This window comes from Hylobates moloch, unplaced genomic scaffold (assembly GCF_009828535.3).
Source record: "Hylobates moloch isolate HMO894 unplaced genomic scaffold, HMol_V3 SCAFFOLD_3, whole genome shotgun sequence".
Lineage (NCBI taxonomy): Eukaryota > Metazoa > Chordata > Mammalia > Primates > Hylobatidae > Hylobates > Hylobates moloch.
Window position 1 is genome coordinate 80812646 of NW_026652278.1, and position 17707 is coordinate 80830352.

The window sequence follows — 17707 nt, forward strand, 5'->3', positions numbered from 1 at the left end:
CTAATTATTGTATTTTTAGTAGAGACAGGGTTTCACGTCAGGTCTCGAACTCCTGAGGTCAGGTGATCCACCTGCCACAGCCTCCCAAAGTGCTGGGATTACAGGCGTGAGCCACCGCACCCGGCGTCACTAAGTTTTTTAACCAGAGAGGCTTTGGGTTTCAGACACACAGAAGCATAATTCTGGCCATACAAAAACCTCAGAGTTTCTTCTGTCTTCCACCCAATCAAAGTCTCCTTCAAAACTTTAAGTGAGTTTCTATTTGCCACTTCAGGACACACCTGCACTGAACTAGACAGTGACCTAGAAACTTGGTTTGATTTGGCAAATTTTCTGTTAAAATGCTCCACACTTTTCTTATGCCTATTAGAGTTATTTCTGACCTACTGTATTTACTTTCAGAATTTTCTGAAGCTTTAATCTTTCAGGCAAAGTACTATTTGAAGAACTCTTGAGTATTTACTTTCTGTAAAGGAAGTTCACATGTGGCAGTTTTCTCCTGAGTATCTAATTTGCAATTGCCTAACTGCTCAGTGACATCCACTACTGTCTGTTCTTTGTGTTTGGCATTAGCTTTGAGACCAGCTTTCTTTTTCGTTATGCTTTTTTGGTGCAGCTGTGGTCTAATACTTGTTGAATTTGGTCTGTTTCCTGGTAGAATGGAGGAAACAAAGTCTTGCTCGTTATCACTGCTGCTGTCCTTAAGAGTGCTGGAAGAACTATTGCTAGAAGATCCATATTGCTTTTCAAAGTGGCTAGGATTGTCGATAGCTGATGTTTTAATGGCTTTACTGCATAACTGTATTTCTTTTCCAGAATGGCCACTTTGCCCTTCCTTTAGCAGTTGAAAATCTGGATGCCTCTCCCCATACTGGAGTTTTGGGAATTTGTGCTTCAAAAAACTCAGATGCTTCGTAACAAAAATTGCTGCAAAAAGACTTTCTTTCAGTGATATCATAGAGTTTATTGGTTTTGAGATTTTTTATTTAATTCCCAGCTTCTTGTGACATAAAGGATAACCACAGAGTTTGACAATGGAACGTTCATTCACTACATCGTTGTAGTGAGCAGGTGTAATGAACTTCCCCTTTTAGAAGCATCTTCTTGTTTCAAAGTACTTGTCTGTGGCATTTTGAGAACAGTGGGAGCCCCGGCCCTCTGCAGCCCAGCGCAGTCAGCCATGGGGGAGAGAGTAGTTCGCGGGTTGGGACCAGCTCCAGAGTCTCGCCCCAAGGCACCGTGTCCGTACCTGGCCCAGATTATCTTAAGGGTGAATTCTTTTAAACTATCATGTCGTAGGTATGTCCAGATTTACACACGCTGTTCCAGAGAATAGCAAATTAAGGAAAGTTCCTCAGTTTATTGTGACTAGTATAACCTTGGTACCAAAACCAAGCATGGCTAATATGAAATAAATTATAGACCAGTCTTGCTTATGTAAAATCTAACAAGATAGGAGCAAAACAAGTCCAGTAGTATGTTTAAATATTTTATATGTATATATCTCATGTCTACAATGCTGACTGTAATACAGTTCTGACAGAGTTAGCATGAGACTCCACAGATTTAAGGGTGCACTTCCCAACGAGACTGCCCTTGCTGCAAGTACAAGTTAAAAGTTTGGTGGTCCCCAGACCACCTGTGCTTCCAATTAACTGGCTGCAAATCTGGGGGTTCCCATGAATCCCCTCAAGTTTGATAATTTATAAAGTGACTGACTGAACTTGGGATAGCGGTATACTTAAGTTACACTTTAATTATGAAGAATACAGATCAGGACCAGCCAAATGAGATACAGGGGACTGGGAGGGTTCCTAACATGGAGCTTCTGTGCTCTCCTCTCCTGGGATCAGGGTATGTTACCCTCTTGACACATCAATATGCTCACCAATCAGGAAGCCTACCTGAGCTATGGTGTGTGGAGATTTTATATGTAGGTGTAATGGAATAATTGGCCATGTGATTGAACTCAAACCTTCAGTGTTCTCTCCTTTCTTCCTTAGAGGCTTAGCTAGCTCAAACCCCATCCTTCTACACATGGTGGCCTTTCTGGTGAGCAGACCCCATTCTGAGTCATCTTGTTAGCATAATCTCCCCCATTCTGAGTCAATTGTTAGCATAATCTCAGGAATGATCCATGAGGCTCCTGAGTTACAAAGGCACTCCTACTACCAAGGAAATTCCATGAATTAGAGGTTCTCTCCCAATAACTAGGGTCAAAGACTGAATACATTATTTATTATACAATAATGACAAATAGAAATTATCTCAGGAATCCAAGAAAAGTGTTAATTATCATTGCTGCATAACAGTTTATCCCAAAACTTAATGACATGAAACCCTAACTTACAAGAATTCAGGAGTAGCCTAGCTGGATGCGGTTCTAATCTTTATGTCTCACAAGGTTGCAGTCAGGAAGTCAGCAGGGGCTACAGTCATCTGAAAGCCTGACTCGGGGAGAATACACTTCCAAGGTGACATACTCACATGGCGGTTGGCAGGAGGCCTCAGTTCTTCACCCCATGGGCCTTCCCGTAGGCTCGAGTGTCCTCACACTGTGACAGCTGGCTTTTTCCAGATCTAGTGATCCAAAAAAAGCAAGGAGAAAGCTGCAGTGCCTTTTAAGACCTAGTCATTATTTTTTCCTTTCTTTTTTTTTTAAAATTAAATTGAGATGGGGTCTTGCTATGTTGACCAGGCTGGTCTCAAACTCCTGATCTCAAGCAGTCCTCCTGCCTATTCCTCCCAAAGTGCTGTTATTACAGGCAGAAGCTTGTAGTTTTTCCTTTATCCTGTTTGTTAGAAGGAAATCACTCAGTTTAACCCATACTCAAAGGAATTAGTTTCCACCTCTTAAAAAGAAGAGTATGAAAGAATTTGTGGATGTATTTAAAAACCACCACAGATGGTTTATTCAATAAAGTTCTTAATATGAATTAGTATTAATTTATTAATTCATTTGCACATTGAAGGAGAAAAACTCTGTGCTCATATCACTAGATGAAGCAAAAGCACTTGATGAAATTTAACTCCGTGATGAAACCTCTCAGCAAACTAAGAAGGGAACTTCCTTAATGTGATAAAGACTTTCATTAAATTTATAATTAATTTAGGAACAATTGACATACCTAATATTGAGGCTTTCTGTACCTAATATGATTCATTTTTCTATTAAACTTATTATTTTGTTCTTCAGTATTTTAAAATTGTGCTTATATCAGTGTTTTACATTTGGAATTGCAAAATGATACAATGAAAGGTGAAGACAAAGTCCTAGCTAGAGCAATTAGGCAAGAGAAGGAAATAAAGGGCATCTAAATTGGAAAGGAGGAAGTCGAATTGCCACGATCATATATGTAGAAAACCCTAAAAACTTCACCATAAAACTTTTAGAACTGATAAATGAATTTAGTAAGGTTGCAGAGTACAAAATCAATATACAAAAATTAGTAGTGTTTCTATACACCAATAATGAACTAGCAGAAAAAGAAATGAAGAGAGTAATCCATTTACAAAAGCTACCTAAAAATGAAATACATTTGACCAAGGAGGTGAAAGATCTCTACAAGGAAAACTATAAAACACTGATGAAGGAAACTGAAGCAGGCACAAAATATGGAAAGACATCCATATTCAAGGATTTGAAGAATTAATACTGTGAAAATGACCATACTACCAAAAGCAAGCTATAGATTCAATGCAATCCCTATCAAAATACCAGTGACAGTCTTCACAGAAATAGAAAAAAAAAATCCTAAAATTAATATAGGACCACAAAGGACTGCAAATGCCAAAGCAGTTCTGAGCCAAAAGGACAAAGCTAGAGGCATCACACTACCAGACTTCAAGATATACTGCAAAGCTCTAGTAACCAAAACAGCATGGTACTAGCATAAAACCAGACAATAGACCAATTGAACAGAATAGAGAACCTAGAAATAAATCCACATATTTATAGCCAGCTGGCAAAGGAGCCAAAAACATGCTTTGGGGAAAAGACAGTCTTCAATAAATGGTGCTGGGAAAACTGGATATACATATGCAGAGTGAAACTGTACCCCTGTCTTTCACCATATACAAAAATAAACTCAAAATGGATTAAAGACTTAAATGTAAGACAAAGGCACCAAAGACAAAGTGAATCATCTATTTTCTTTTATTATTATTTTTTAAAGTATAGAGATGGGGTCTCACTACATTGCCCAGGCTGGTCTCAAACTTCTGGGCTCAAGTGATCCTCCTGCCTTGGCCTCTCAAAGTGCTGGGGTTACAGGTGTGAGCCACCAGCGCCCAGCTAAATACTGTATTTTCAGCCCTTGTTTGCCTGCAATATGAAGAGATTGCTACACTTATTGAAAAGAAGAGACCGGAAGTGGTGGTTCATGCCTGTAATCCCAGCACTTTGGGAGGCTGAGGCAGGTGGATCACCTGAGGTCAGGAGTTCGAGACCAGCCTGGCCAACCCCGTCTCTACTAAAAATATAAAAATTAACCAGGCTTGCTGGCATGCACCTGTAGTCCCAGCTACTCGGGAGGCTGAGGCAGGAAAATCTCCTGAACCCGGGAGCTGGAGGTTGCAGTGAGCCAAGATTGCACCACTGCACTCCAGCCTGGGCAACAGAGTGAGACTCATCGCAAAAAACAAAAAGAATTTGCATATAAGTTGACCCATGCAGTTCCAACCTGTATTGTTCAAAAAAACCAAAACCACCATTAGACCTAGAATCCCACTTCTGCAAATCCAACCTACAGTTTTATCAGCCCAAACAACAACAAAAGCATCTCTTCAAGTTTATTTATTGCCTCATTGCTTATGCTAAATTATTGGAAATGATCTAAAATGTCCATCAACATGGTTGTGCACTGTGGCATGCACCTGTAGTTGGGACTACTCGGGAGGCTGAAGCAGTGCAATCTGATTGCACCTGTGAATAGCTCCTGCACTCCAGCCTGGACCAGCATGGCAAGACCCCATCTCTAAGGAGAAAATGTTCATCAACAAGAGAATGGGCAAATATGACCATAAGATATTCATAGGATAAAACACTAGATAACAATGAAAATGAATTAAGAAAAACTACAAATATCTATCGTGGAAATACTTCACAGTGTTATGTGAACAAAATTAAAGCATTATACATATAAAAACAGTAGTTTTTATATATCTATAGAAAGTTTAACAATATGTAAGGCAATGCTATATGTTACTTAACAATCCTTTCTTTGAAATAAAAGGCAAGTTGATGTGTGTTTAAACTAGAAATCCCAGGAAAAAATCAGAAAGGTACCTGGGCTTAAAGAAAGATGCTAAACGGGGCTGGGTGCCATGGCTCACACCTGTAATTCCAACACTTTGGGAGGCCGAGGCTGATGGATCACCCGAGATCAAGAGTTCGAGACCATCCTGGCCAACATGGTGAAACCCTGTCTCTACTAAAAATACAAAAAATGGCCAAGTGTGGTGGCATGTGCCTGTAGTCCCAGCTACTCCGGAGGCTGAGGCAGGAGAATTGCTTGAACCTGGGAGGCGGAGGTTGCAGTGAGCCGAGATTGTGCCATTGCACTACAGCCTGGGCAACAGAGGAAGACTCCATATTTAAAAAAAAAAAAAAAAGATGCTAAAAGGAAAGCAGGGACAAGTAAACATCAAATCCATTTCATGCCATAGAACTTTTTTTTTAGGCGGAGTCTCACTCTGCCTCCCAGGCTGGAGTGTGGTGGCTTGATCTCGGCTCACTGCAAGCTCCACCTCCTGGGTTCATGCCATTCTCCTGCCTCAGCCTCCCGAGTAGCTGGGACTACAGGCGCCCGCCACCACGCCCTGCTAGTTTTTTGTATTTTTAGTAGAGACAGGGTTTCACCATGTTAGCCAGGATGGTCTCGATCTCCTGACCTTGTGATCCGTCCGCCTCGGCCTCCCAAAGTGCTGGGATTACAGGCGTGAGCCACAGCGCCTGGCCTAGAACTTCTTACAACACCCTAAACCAGTACATTTCAACCTGAAAAGATGTTGTAACGCAGAATAAAGAAAATAAAGTACAGATATTTCATTCCCAAGGGGGGAAACTCTTCTAGGTTCCCAAGTTCTTGAGCTTCATGTGCATACAGCAGGAATCTGTCATCTTGAGGGAGTTCTTTCTTAAACCTTTGGGTTTGTAAGATTTTAGTTTTCTATGCTGTCATTTTTTGGTCATGCTTGTCAGGGAAGAATTGTTAAAAATCTATTTTAACACCCTCTGCCCTTATTCAGGGCAGTTAGAGACTTAAATTTTACGTACACATACTACCTTTGAACCTTCAGTGTGTTGTTTACGTACTGAAAGATTGCAGTTGAATTTAGATCATGCTTTGAAGTTCCCTTTGTCAGACCACATTGTTTGTACCAAAGAAAGACTGCATTTTCTTTTTGTCTGTAATTATTTCCATAATTATTTAACTTGGTATAACATGTGGTACTGTAAAAGCATAACCCAAGCCATTGTTTGCCTTAAACAACATTTTAGACATTCTTAAGCCCTTTTAATTTATATCTCAAACTTGAGGATATCCATGAAAACAGTGGAAACTTTTTCCTCACCGGATCTTGACACAAGTCAGGGATGGAAGTGAGCAAAAGGAATTGGTGTGGTTTTTATATCATTTCAGTTGTGTTGAGATAAGGAAACGGGATAGTTTATCCACTGTATTGCTCTTTTGGGAAAGTCTGGTTTGTATATAAAAGTAAAAGGAGTTGGCATAACGTTTTAATTCCTTCTGCTCTATTCAGTCATTCCCTCAACAAATATTTATTTAGTATCGATTATGTGCCAAGCACTGTTCCAGGTGCTAAAAATATAAAGTGAGTGAAACAGACTAACCCTCCTGGCCTCATGGAGCATATATTCTGGAGGAGGTGGCAGGCAATAAAATACAGAGAAAATTATATCAAATTATATAGCATGACAAATGCTAAAGAGAAAGAAATAGCCAGAAAGGAGAGGAGTGCTAGGCATGGGGATGGGATTACAGTTTTAAATAGGGTGGGCAGGAAGCCTGTAAATAAGAAAGGGATTTTGAGTAAGTGGTTGGAAGGGGCAAGGCAGCAGTCCTGGGGAAGACCGTTACAGGCAGAGGGACCTGCACGTGCCAGGGTCCTGCAGCAGGACTGTGAGCGGCAGGTGCAAGGAACACCTACTAGGCTGGAACAGAGGGAGGGTGGACTACTGGAGACTTTAGCTTTTCGTCTGAGTGAGTTGGAGCACCGTTGGAGGGATCTGAATGGGGTGTGATGTGGTTTAACATGCTTTCTCTTAGGATCACTCTGGCTTCTGTGTTGCAAATCCATAGTGGGCACAGGAGGCGCTTTCAGCAATCCAGGCAAAGGGGTTAGTGGCTTGGTCCTGAGTGAGCGGTGGAGGTAGTGGGAAGTGTGTAGGTTCTGTATACATTCTGCAGGTAGAACCAGTGGATTTGATGACAGATAGGAAATGGAATGCAACAAGGAAAGAGGGAGTTGTCAAGAATGACTTGAGATTTTAGATCTGGTTACATCTGTGTAGCGATATTCTAAAAAAAAAAAAGATTTTAGACCTGGGACTTTTAAGATTTTACACCAAGTAAAGAGGCTGTTAATGGAGGTGGGAAAGACTTAGAATCTAGCAGATTTGGGAGGGAAGAGGCAAGGAAAGATAAGTAGTGACAAATTGTGTAGTTGCTGATAACATTGTTAAGTCAATTTTTATACTATTTGAGCTGTCTTTTTTTTTTTTTCCTTTGGGACAGTCTCGCTTTGTCACCCAGGCTGGAATGCAGTGGCACAGTCTCAGCTCACTGCAACCTCCACCTCCCAGGTTCAAGCAATTCTCCTGCCTCGGCCTCAAGTAGCTGGGATTACAGTTACCCACCACCATGCCTGGCTAATTCCTGTATTTTTAGTAGAGATGGGGTTTCACCATGTTGGCCAGGCTGGTCTTGAACTCCCCGCCTCAAGTGATCTGCCTGCCTCAGCCTCCCAAAGTGCTGGGATTACAGACAAGAGCCACTGTGCGGGCCTGAGCTGTCTTAAAAATAGCCCTTGTAGCAGCCTGTGTTTTCTTTTCAGATGTTATCAAGTATCTTTTCTGATAAGACATTTATTTGCCTTTATTCAGAATTGCTAATTTTATGCTAATCTAACCCAGAATACTCAAGTGTGCCTTTCCCTTTAATCCTCATATTAGCTATATTAGCTAGAGTATTTTTGGTTGTAACAGAAAAATTGACTCTCTCTGACCTAAAAAATGGAATTTATTGGCTCTTAACTGAAGAGTTCCAAAGTAATTGAGGCTTCAGACAAGGTTGCTTGAGTGGCTCATCGATGTCTCCCAGGATCTGGCTTCTTTTAGTCTCCTGGCTCTGCTTTCTGCTTCTCCTTCTGGGCCCAACATAGCTGCCAGCAGTTTCTGGGACTACCTTATTAGTATTGAGTCTGAGAGAGTGACTTTGTCACTGCAGGGTCAGTCAAAGTCCTGAGACTATTAGACCAGCTCGCCCCTGAACTTTTCGTGGCATGGAAGATAGAATATGCTTAGTGTAGGAGCCTCTACTCCTGAGATCTTAGGGGAAATCTTTGTACCCTGAATTAAAACAATTTTTTAAATAGTTACATAAGTGGAAATAAATGATTGATTTTTAAAAATTGCTTTTGCATTGTACAAGCACCATGGTTAACACAGCAAAAACAATTCCTTTTTAAAGCAATCAGGTGGGAAGGGAAAAAAATTAAAATTGTATTCATACATTAGTTTAATCAAGATAATTTTTCTCCTTAGAGATTTAATATTGTTGCCACTTGACCAGCTGGAACTACAAAGGAACCATCAGATAATAATGAAGTATGATACCCCTTTCAGCACTCCTTCTCACCTTTTTACTTTACATCTCTAATTTTGCCTGGCACAAGGTCTCTTCTTCCTCTGTGGATCCTCTACCTACATGTGTCTACCTGCTAATTAGACAGGCACATGCACACTAGTTTTCCTTACCCCCAAAATTAAATTTGCAAATGGGACCGAATTGCTCCCTGTTCCCCTCATGAGACCGACATGACAAAGTTATTCCACTAATTCCCTTGGTGGTCGGTTTAGGACTTTCTGCCTCCACTATTGCTCTCGGTACTGGAATAGCAGGCATTTCAACCTCTGTCACGACCTTCCGTAGCCTGTCCAATGACTTCTCTGCTAGCATCACAGACGTATCACAAACTTTATCAGTCCTCCAGGCCCAAGTAGACTCTTCAGCTGCAGTTGTCCTCCAAAACTGCCGAGGCCTTGACTTACTCACTGCTGAAAAAAGAGGACTCTGTATATTCTTAAATGAAGAGTGTTGTTTTTACCTAAATCAATCTGGCCTAGTGTACAACAATATAAAAAAACTCAAGGATAGAGCCCAAAAACTTGCCAACCAAGCAGGTAATTACGCTGAATCCCCTTGGGCACTCTCTAATTGGATGTCCTGGGTCCTCCCAGTTCTTAGTCCTTTAATACCCATTTTTCTCCTTCTTTTATTCGGACCTGGTATCTTCCGTTTAGTTTCTCAATTCATCCAAAACCGTATCCAGGCCATCACCAATCATTCTATATGACAAATGTTTCTTCTAACAACCTCACAATATCACCCCTTACCACAAGATCTCCCTTCAGCTTAATCTCTCCCACTCTAGGTTCTCACGCCACCCCTAATCCCGCTTGAAGCAGCCCTGAGAAGCATCGCCCATTCTCTTTCTCCATACCACCCCCCCAAAATTTTCGCAGCCCCAACACTTCAACACTGTTTTATTTTTCCTATTAATATAAGAAGGCAAGAATGTCAGGCCTGTGAGCCCAAGCCAAGCCATCGCATCCCCTGTGACTTGCACGTATACGCCCAGCTGGCCTGAAGTAACTGAAGAATCACGAAAGAAGTGAATATGCCCTGCCCCGCCTTAACTGATGACATTCCACCACAAAAGAAGTGTAAATGGCCGGTCCTTGCCTTAACTGATGACATTACCTTGTGAAAGTCCTTCTCCTGGCTTATCCTGGCTCAAAAAGCGCCCCCACTGAGCACCTTTCGACCTCCACTCTGCCCGCCAGAGAACAACTCCCCTTTGACTGTAATTTTCCTTTATCTACCCAAATCTATAAAACGGCCCCACCCTTATCTCCCTTCGCTGACTCTCTTTTCGGACTCAGCCTGCCTGCACCCAGGTGATTAAAAGCTTTTATTGCTCACACAAAGCCTGTTTAGTGGTCTCTTCACATGGACACGCATGAAACTAGGCAAGAATCAGTGTTTCTCTACAAATTGAGTTGACAAAAAGAAATTACCTTCCCCTGCCCCCACAAAAAAAAGAACCAGTATTTCTCAACAAGCAGAGTACTGTTAGCATTTGGTTCTTTATTTTGAAGGATTGTCCCTGCACACTGCATTTTCTATCCTGGTCCCTGGTCAAACTGTATGTCCTGTCATATCCCAGACATTATTCCAACCAAAAAGTCACCTACGTATTTTTAGATCCTCTTAGGAGGGGGTGGTAACCCAGCCACTGCTGATGCCTGAGGGGAGTGCAAAGCGGGGTTTTTGAGGACCTGGGACTGAGACCCTGAGTAGTAGGCACCACTGGGCCTAAAAGGATTCCATGGGGTTGGTTCTGGGAGTGTGGAAGGAAGCAGAGAGTGTATATTGCTGCTGCCAATTGAATGCCAGTGACATTCAGGCAACTGACAGGAACAGCGAACCAAATTGGGAAAAAGAAAGTCCCTTCTCCCCTCTTCCAGCTTTCTCTAGTTCCCCAGTTGGCAGAGCGTCTCCGGGAGCCAGCTGGTGAAGGACATATTGTCAGCAGCATCCCAGCTCCAGCATCAGAAAGCAGAGTCTATAGATAGACGGGGGAGCTTTTTTTTTTTTTTTTGGCTGAAAAGCGATAGTGTAAAAAGGGACACAGTACTTTATGTTTTTTAATTTCATTACTTTCCTGCCAGCACCTTACATGCAGTAACAAGTGGAATTTGGGCTTTGTGAGCAGCAAACCTGCCACTTACTGGTTGTGTTAACTTGGGCTAGTTTCTTTCTTTTTCTTTTTCTTTTTCTTTTTTTTTTTTTTTGAGACGGAGTCTTGCACTGTCACCTGAGCTGGAGTGCAGTGGCGCGATCTTGGCTCACCGCAATTTTTGCCTCCTGAGTTCAAGTGATTCTCCTGCCTCAGCCTCCCGAGTAGCTGGGTTTACAGGCACCTGCCACTATGCCTGGCTAATTTTTTGTATTTTTAGTAGAGACAGGGTTTCACTATGTTGGCCAGGCTGGTCTCGAACGCCTGACCTCGTGAGCCACCATGCCCGGCCAACTCGGGCAAGTTTCTTAACTTTGTGCTTCATTTTTTTTTTTTTTTTCCAGAGTTATGAAGATGAAAAAAGATCTTACAGGGTTCAATAAAAAATAACTTCCAGTTTCCTGTTTAACATATGTGCTCATGGTATACCCGACAAAACGCTGCACTTTGGATTAGAAACCTGGGTGTTAGTTTGTCGCATATACTAGCTACATGGAATTCAACAAGTTATTTATCTCCCTGAACCTATCTTTTCTCTGTAAGTAGGAATGATTTTACTTACTGTAAGGATCGCAGAGATGGGATAATGCATGTAAAACTAATTTGTAAGTTATAAAAATGACAGTGACGATGGGATGCTAAGCAGGTACCATTAAATACCACCACATACCTGAGTTTCTGTGATTTAATCTGCACAAAAGACCTAGATCATCTGTTTTATGCGAGACTCTGAACTCTACCACCACATTAAACTGTTTTTTTCTCTATTCAATTTACCAGTAAAGGTTGAGCATCCCTAATCCAAAAATCTGAAATCTGAAATGCTGTAAAACCTGAAGCTTTTTGAGTGTCGACATGACGCTCAAAGGAAATGCTCATTGGGGTGTTTTGGATTTCACAGTTTTGGATTTGAGTTGCTGAACCAGTAAGTATAGATAGTGCAAATATTACAAATTTTTTAAAAAATCCAAAATCCAAAACACTTCTGGTCCCAAGCATTTCTGATAAGGAGTATCACCTTGTACCCATTGTATGCCTATGGGGTGACCAAACCCTCTCCCCTTCCGGACAGTTCTGCAATAACTGATTCACTTCGCCTGTTTTCGGTCATTTTTGCGTGTTCTAGAGGAGAAACAGAAGAGTAACACCTAGGCCTCTTAAATAGACAGCTGACAGACATTATGAATCTCTTCGAAGTACAGATATGCCAAAGATTGCTATATAGTACAATCTAGTTGTAATTGTGAGATTTTTGTTGTTGAATACAGTTAAACAAAAAAGCTTTGGAGAAACTAGCTTAGGGAATTTGTAGTACAAGGTTGCATGATGTTTTGAAAACAGATTATCTATTTGAAAAATGTTTCAGAAACCTGGAAGCATTTCTTCTGCATCTAATATTGAGGTCCTGGTGAAGGGTATAAAACACACAGCATCAACTATATATAATGCTATACTAGATTGTCTTGATTCTGTGGTCCTGGAAGAATTTATACTTGTGTTGGGGAAACTATCTTGGCACAGAAGGAAAGTGAAGGTTTTGAGTGGGGCAGGGACAGTGGAGCAGAAATACAAAGGTTAAATGTGGGCTTCTTTTGATTGTTAATTAATAATTGAGCATGGGGAAAGGTAGAGTTGGAAAGTAATTTGCGATGGCGATGAAATTGGTAACTTCAAAGTGGTGGAGACATGACAGTGGAAGTTTTATACAGTGGAACTTCCCCATCCCTGTTTTAGGTCATCACTTAGTTGCATGGTTGGCTCTCTTTGCTCCTGGCCCACGGGCATTATTGTAAAACTTTCTAAAAGACCCTGTTATGAATGTCTTACCCATAGCAAGATCTGACAGCGTGGACGCCAAGGCAGGCATTTTGGTAAGATTTCTGTGTATTACCTCAGATACACTCAGACAACTCTCTAAGCACGTTGTTTTCTTCAGGGTTTATGTTTAGATTTGGAGGATATTGTTTTCTACACTGATGTAAATAACTGCGAGTGGTGTTGCTCCAGTTGTACAAGTGTGTATTCGTCTAAGGATTGATGGGGAGGAGTGTAGAGATCGGGAAGGAATGGATGAGTTGCTTGTTAAGGGAAAAGATGATATTCTTATGCTAATCCAGGCCCTGGATAAGGAGCAGAGCAGCCATGCGAACAATGGCCTTGGAGCCAGGAAGTCTGCAGTGAGTCTATTCCTTCTCAGAAAGCTTGTCAGACCAGGCGCCTGGAGCTGCCTGGGGGGAGGGACCCCTGGAAAGGGGAGTTTTCTCCTTGCTATTTTATGGAATTGGCTGCTGGCCAGCTTGTTGGAAATTCCCAAACTTCTCTACTAGAAAGTGAAAATCAACGGTGGGGGGCTTAACGGGAAGAGGAAAGAATGACTTTAGTCTGTTTTTTCAGCTGACTTCAGCCTTTTCCTGTTTTTTTTTTTTTTTTTTTTTTTTAAAGTTCCAATTGAACTGTTGGTTCAGTTGTCTTGCTGTTTGAAGAGCTTTAAAATCTTTTACTTAAAAAAGAAATTATTTATATTTGAGTAATTCTGCCTTAATGTTATTTTCCTGAAAAGAAACGGTACCAGTCTCTGTATATAGCAAGGGGAAGTAAATGTATTTAGATGCCTATTTCGTCTAACTATTCAATAGCTTTTAAATGCCAGCATGATTAAAAAGTTTTGATTATGCAGCATGTCAAATATATGCATCTCCTTATATTCTTCACGTTGCAAGATTAGATATTTTTAATTTAATGTAAAAATTCTGATGAATCATTTAGGAATTTAAAAAATATATTTTATCATTAGATGTTATATAATTTTAAGAATGATTGTGGCCAGGCGCAATGGCTCACACCTGTAATCCCAGCACTTTGGGAGGCCGAGGTGGATGGATCGCCTGAGGTCAGGAGTTCAAGACCAGCCTGGCCAACCTGGTGAAACCCCATCTATACTGAAAATAGAAAAATTATCTGGACGTGGTAGTGCGTACCTGTAGTCCCAGCTACTCCGAGGCTGAAGCAGGAGAATCGCTTGAACCCAGGAGGTGAAGGTTGCAGTGAGCAGAGGTTGCACCAGTGCAGTCCAGCCTGGGCGACAGAGCAAGACTCTGTCTCAAAAAAAAAAAAAAAAAAAAAAAAGGCTGGACGTGGTAGCTCACACCTGTAATCTCAGCACTTTGGGAGGCAAAGGCAGGAGGATCACCTGAGGTTGGGAGTTCGAGACCAGCCTGACCAATATGGAGAAACTCCGTCTCTACTAATAATACAAAAATTAGCTGGGCATGATGGCGCATGCCTGTAATCCCAGTTACTCGGGATGCTGAGGCGGGAGAATCGCTTGAACCCTGGAGGTGGAAGTTGCGGTGAGCCGAGATGGCACCATTGCACTGCAGCCTGGGCAACAAGAGTGAAACTCTGTCTCAAAAAAAAAAAGAATTGTTGAAAAATAAGGTTAATATTTTGCTATGTGATTATAGAAACAGTTAATACGAGACAAAGGAGAAGTGCTCAATTATTAATAATTACATCTATTTGTTGAAATGTTTACTGAGATGTAATATTACTAACTCTTTTGAGTTAGTAATATCCCCATTTTGTGGTGAAGGAAACCGAGACCTGGGTAGCTTAAGTAATTCCCCAAAATCACACAGCAAATAAATACTGGAGCTGATTTTTAAAAATTATTTATTTTTTTTATTTTATCAGTGAATACCACATCAATATATGTGGTGTTAACACCTTTATTAATGCAGTTTTTAGACGAATAGTGCTCTGGGGCCCTCCCCTCTTTTCACTCTCTTGGAAGGCCATCTCACCCAGAGTCATAGCTGAATATTACCGTTCTTTTGGCATAACTGATTTGTATGTTCAGCCCTAAATGTGTCCTTTAAGTTTCAGAACCAAATGTCCATTAGACATTCCCTTTGGGTAATCCCAGATCTCTAAATTTGAACCTTTGATCTCTTCACTCCTGTCAAAATCACTCATTCCCACTTCAGTAACTGTTCATGCTACAGATGTGGGAATCTTCTTTGACGCTTCACTTTCCCTTACCCTACATTTAATCCATTGCTAAGTACCACTGAGTTTTTTTTTTTTTTTTTTTTTTTTTGAGACAAGGTCTCGCTCTGTTGCCCAGGCTGGAGTGCAGTGGCATAATCAACATTCACTGCAGCCTTGAACTCCTGGGCTGAAGAGATCCTCCCACCTCAGCCTCCCTAGTGTCTGGGACTACGGGTATGCACCACCATGCCCAGCTAATTTTTAAAAGTTTTTTGTGCAGATGAGGTCTTGCAGTGTTTTCCAGGGTGGTGTTGAACTCCAGACCTGAAGTGATTCTCCTGCCTCAGCCTTCCAAAGTACTGAGATCACAGGTGTGAGCCACATACCCAGCCAAAAATTATTTTTGAAGTATAGCATGAGTCCATCCACTATACCACTGCCACCCTATTCTTTTTTTTTTAAATTCACCCATTTGCACACGGATTCTGCCCTAATCTTAACCACCATTGTCATTCTCCTAAATTTCCACAATATCCTGCTTACTGGTCTGTTTGCTTTTGCCGTTATCCCCTCCAGTCCATTACATAGAAGTCAGATGATGCCCACTTAGGCTTAAATCCCAAGTCCTTCATATGCCCTTGCCTGATCTGGTCTTTGTCTTCTCTGCCCCTTCACCCTCATCTCCCATCACACTATCTCTTATTCTCGACATTTCAGACATTGTTCTCTCTTTGCTTTTCTCTCCATCAAGATCTTTGCCCAGGGTGTTCCCTGTGCTTAGAACTTCCCCTCTTTCTTTGCCTGGCTGACTCTGTTTTTTTCAGATCTCAACTTAAAGGTCACTTCTCAGCATTGCTTCCCTTTCCCCTCCATCTAGATTAGAGCGGGGTCACTGTCCCTATTCCTTCAGGACCTGGCACTTTTCTTCCTTTGCACTTACCACGAGTTATGATTGTGTATCATTTGTGTTTTCTTGTTTGGTGTCTTGAGTATCTTAATTGTTTTGTTTAATGACTCTGAACTCCATGAAGGCTGGGCCTGTTTGGCTCTGAACAGTGTATTCTTGGTATCTAATACAGAATCATGCATAGCACAGACACTTAATAAACATTTAGGGAATAAATTAATAATTCAATGGCAAGAACACTGATTCCATAGGACTCCAGCATTGGAAGGGATAATATAGATTATTTAGTCTAGGGCCAGGCAGTGGTGGCTCACGCCTGTAATCCCAACACTTTGGGAGGTTTAGGCGGGTGGATTGCTTGAGTCCAGGAGTTCGAGATCAGCCTGGGCAACATGGCAAACCCCATCTCAACAGAAAATACAAAATTAGCCAGGCTTGGTGACACGTGCTTGTGGTCCCAGCTACTCCGGAGGCTGAGGTGGGAGGATTGCCTGGAGCCCAGGAGGCAGTGAGCTGAGGTTGTACCACTGCACTTCAGCCTGGGCAACAGAGTGAGACTCTGCCTCCAAAAAAAAAAAAATTTAGTCCAGTCTCCCTTTCTATCATGTTGGTCATGTCTTTGACAAAGATGCACTCAAACTTTATTCCTTATGTACTCTGTGAGCAAAGCCCCTGGGTTCTTTCGGTTGTATCTCAAGTGGAGTGGTTGCCCTGTCCTTTGCATTCCTGTCATTCTTCTCTCAAGTGCTTAGGAGGCCTGCCAGGTGGAATAAAGTAAGATGGTTGTCCTGTTTGATTACAGCAGCATTTCCCTTCATTCTCAGACTGCATGCATGTCTTAGGAGTCGTCATCAATACCAATACGTATTGAGCTCGTAGTCAGGGAAGATTTGATGGCTGTTCTCCATACAAGTTATCACAGCTTTTTTTGTCTATAAAAATTTCTTGCAGATTGAATTGTTATGGATAGCACCTGTTAGTGACTTCCTTTGCCAGGTTGGCAAGTGTGTTGTAAACACGGATGAGAGGAGGAAACTTTTATTTAGCACCTACTATGTACCAGGCTCTCCTAAATAGTTTAAAATGTGTATTTACATTATATAATATATATAAAATCAGTCAGGGAAGTATAGGATAGTTGTTAACATGTAGAATCTGGAATCAGACCTGCTTGATTTTAATTATGACTACCACTTACCTGTTGTGTGATCTTTGATAAGTTCCTTAAAGTCTACTTGCCTGTTTCTTCATCTCTAAAATTAAAATAATAATTTAACCTTTAAATAAGTTGGTTGATAGTTTGATAACTTAATATATGCAAAGCATTTATGACAGTACTGGCACACAGAGGTTAATATGTGTTAGCTATTATTTTATGAGTTCCTTAAGTTTAAAAATATTTAAATTTATTTAATTTTTTTATTTTAAAAATTGTTTTAAATATGTGTTTGCTATTATCTCATTTGGTTCTCAAAATAACTGTCAGTTAATAAATATCATTCCAGATTTGTTTGTTTGTTAAGATGGGGTCTTGCTGTGTTGCCAAGGCTGGAGTGCAGTGGCTCTTAACTGTTGTGATCACAGTGCATTGTAGCCTGGAATTTCTGGGCTCAAGTGATCCTGTTTGAGCCCAGGATTACAGCTGAGATTACAGGCGGTCGCCACCACAATTGGCCTCATTCCAGTTTTAAAGATGAGGAAACTGATTCAGAGAGGTTAAGTTAAAGGCAGATCCAGAATTTGAACTTCTGCCAGGGTAGCAAG

General features: G+C 41.2%; 1 protein-coding gene and 1 pseudogene across 2 annotated transcripts in view; one reads left to right on the forward strand and one right to left on the reverse strand.

Annotated features, from left to right (window-relative positions):
* LOC116480795 (putative RNA polymerase II subunit B1 CTD phosphatase RPAP2) overlaps nucleotides 1-12913 on the reverse strand; it is a 40561-nt pseudogene extending 27648 nt beyond the window's left edge.
* Nucleotides 1-17707, forward strand: part of BMPR1A (bone morphogenetic protein receptor type 1A) — a 181707-nt gene that overhangs the window by 103550 nt on the left and 60450 nt on the right. The gene's annotated exons all lie outside the window — the stretch shown is intronic.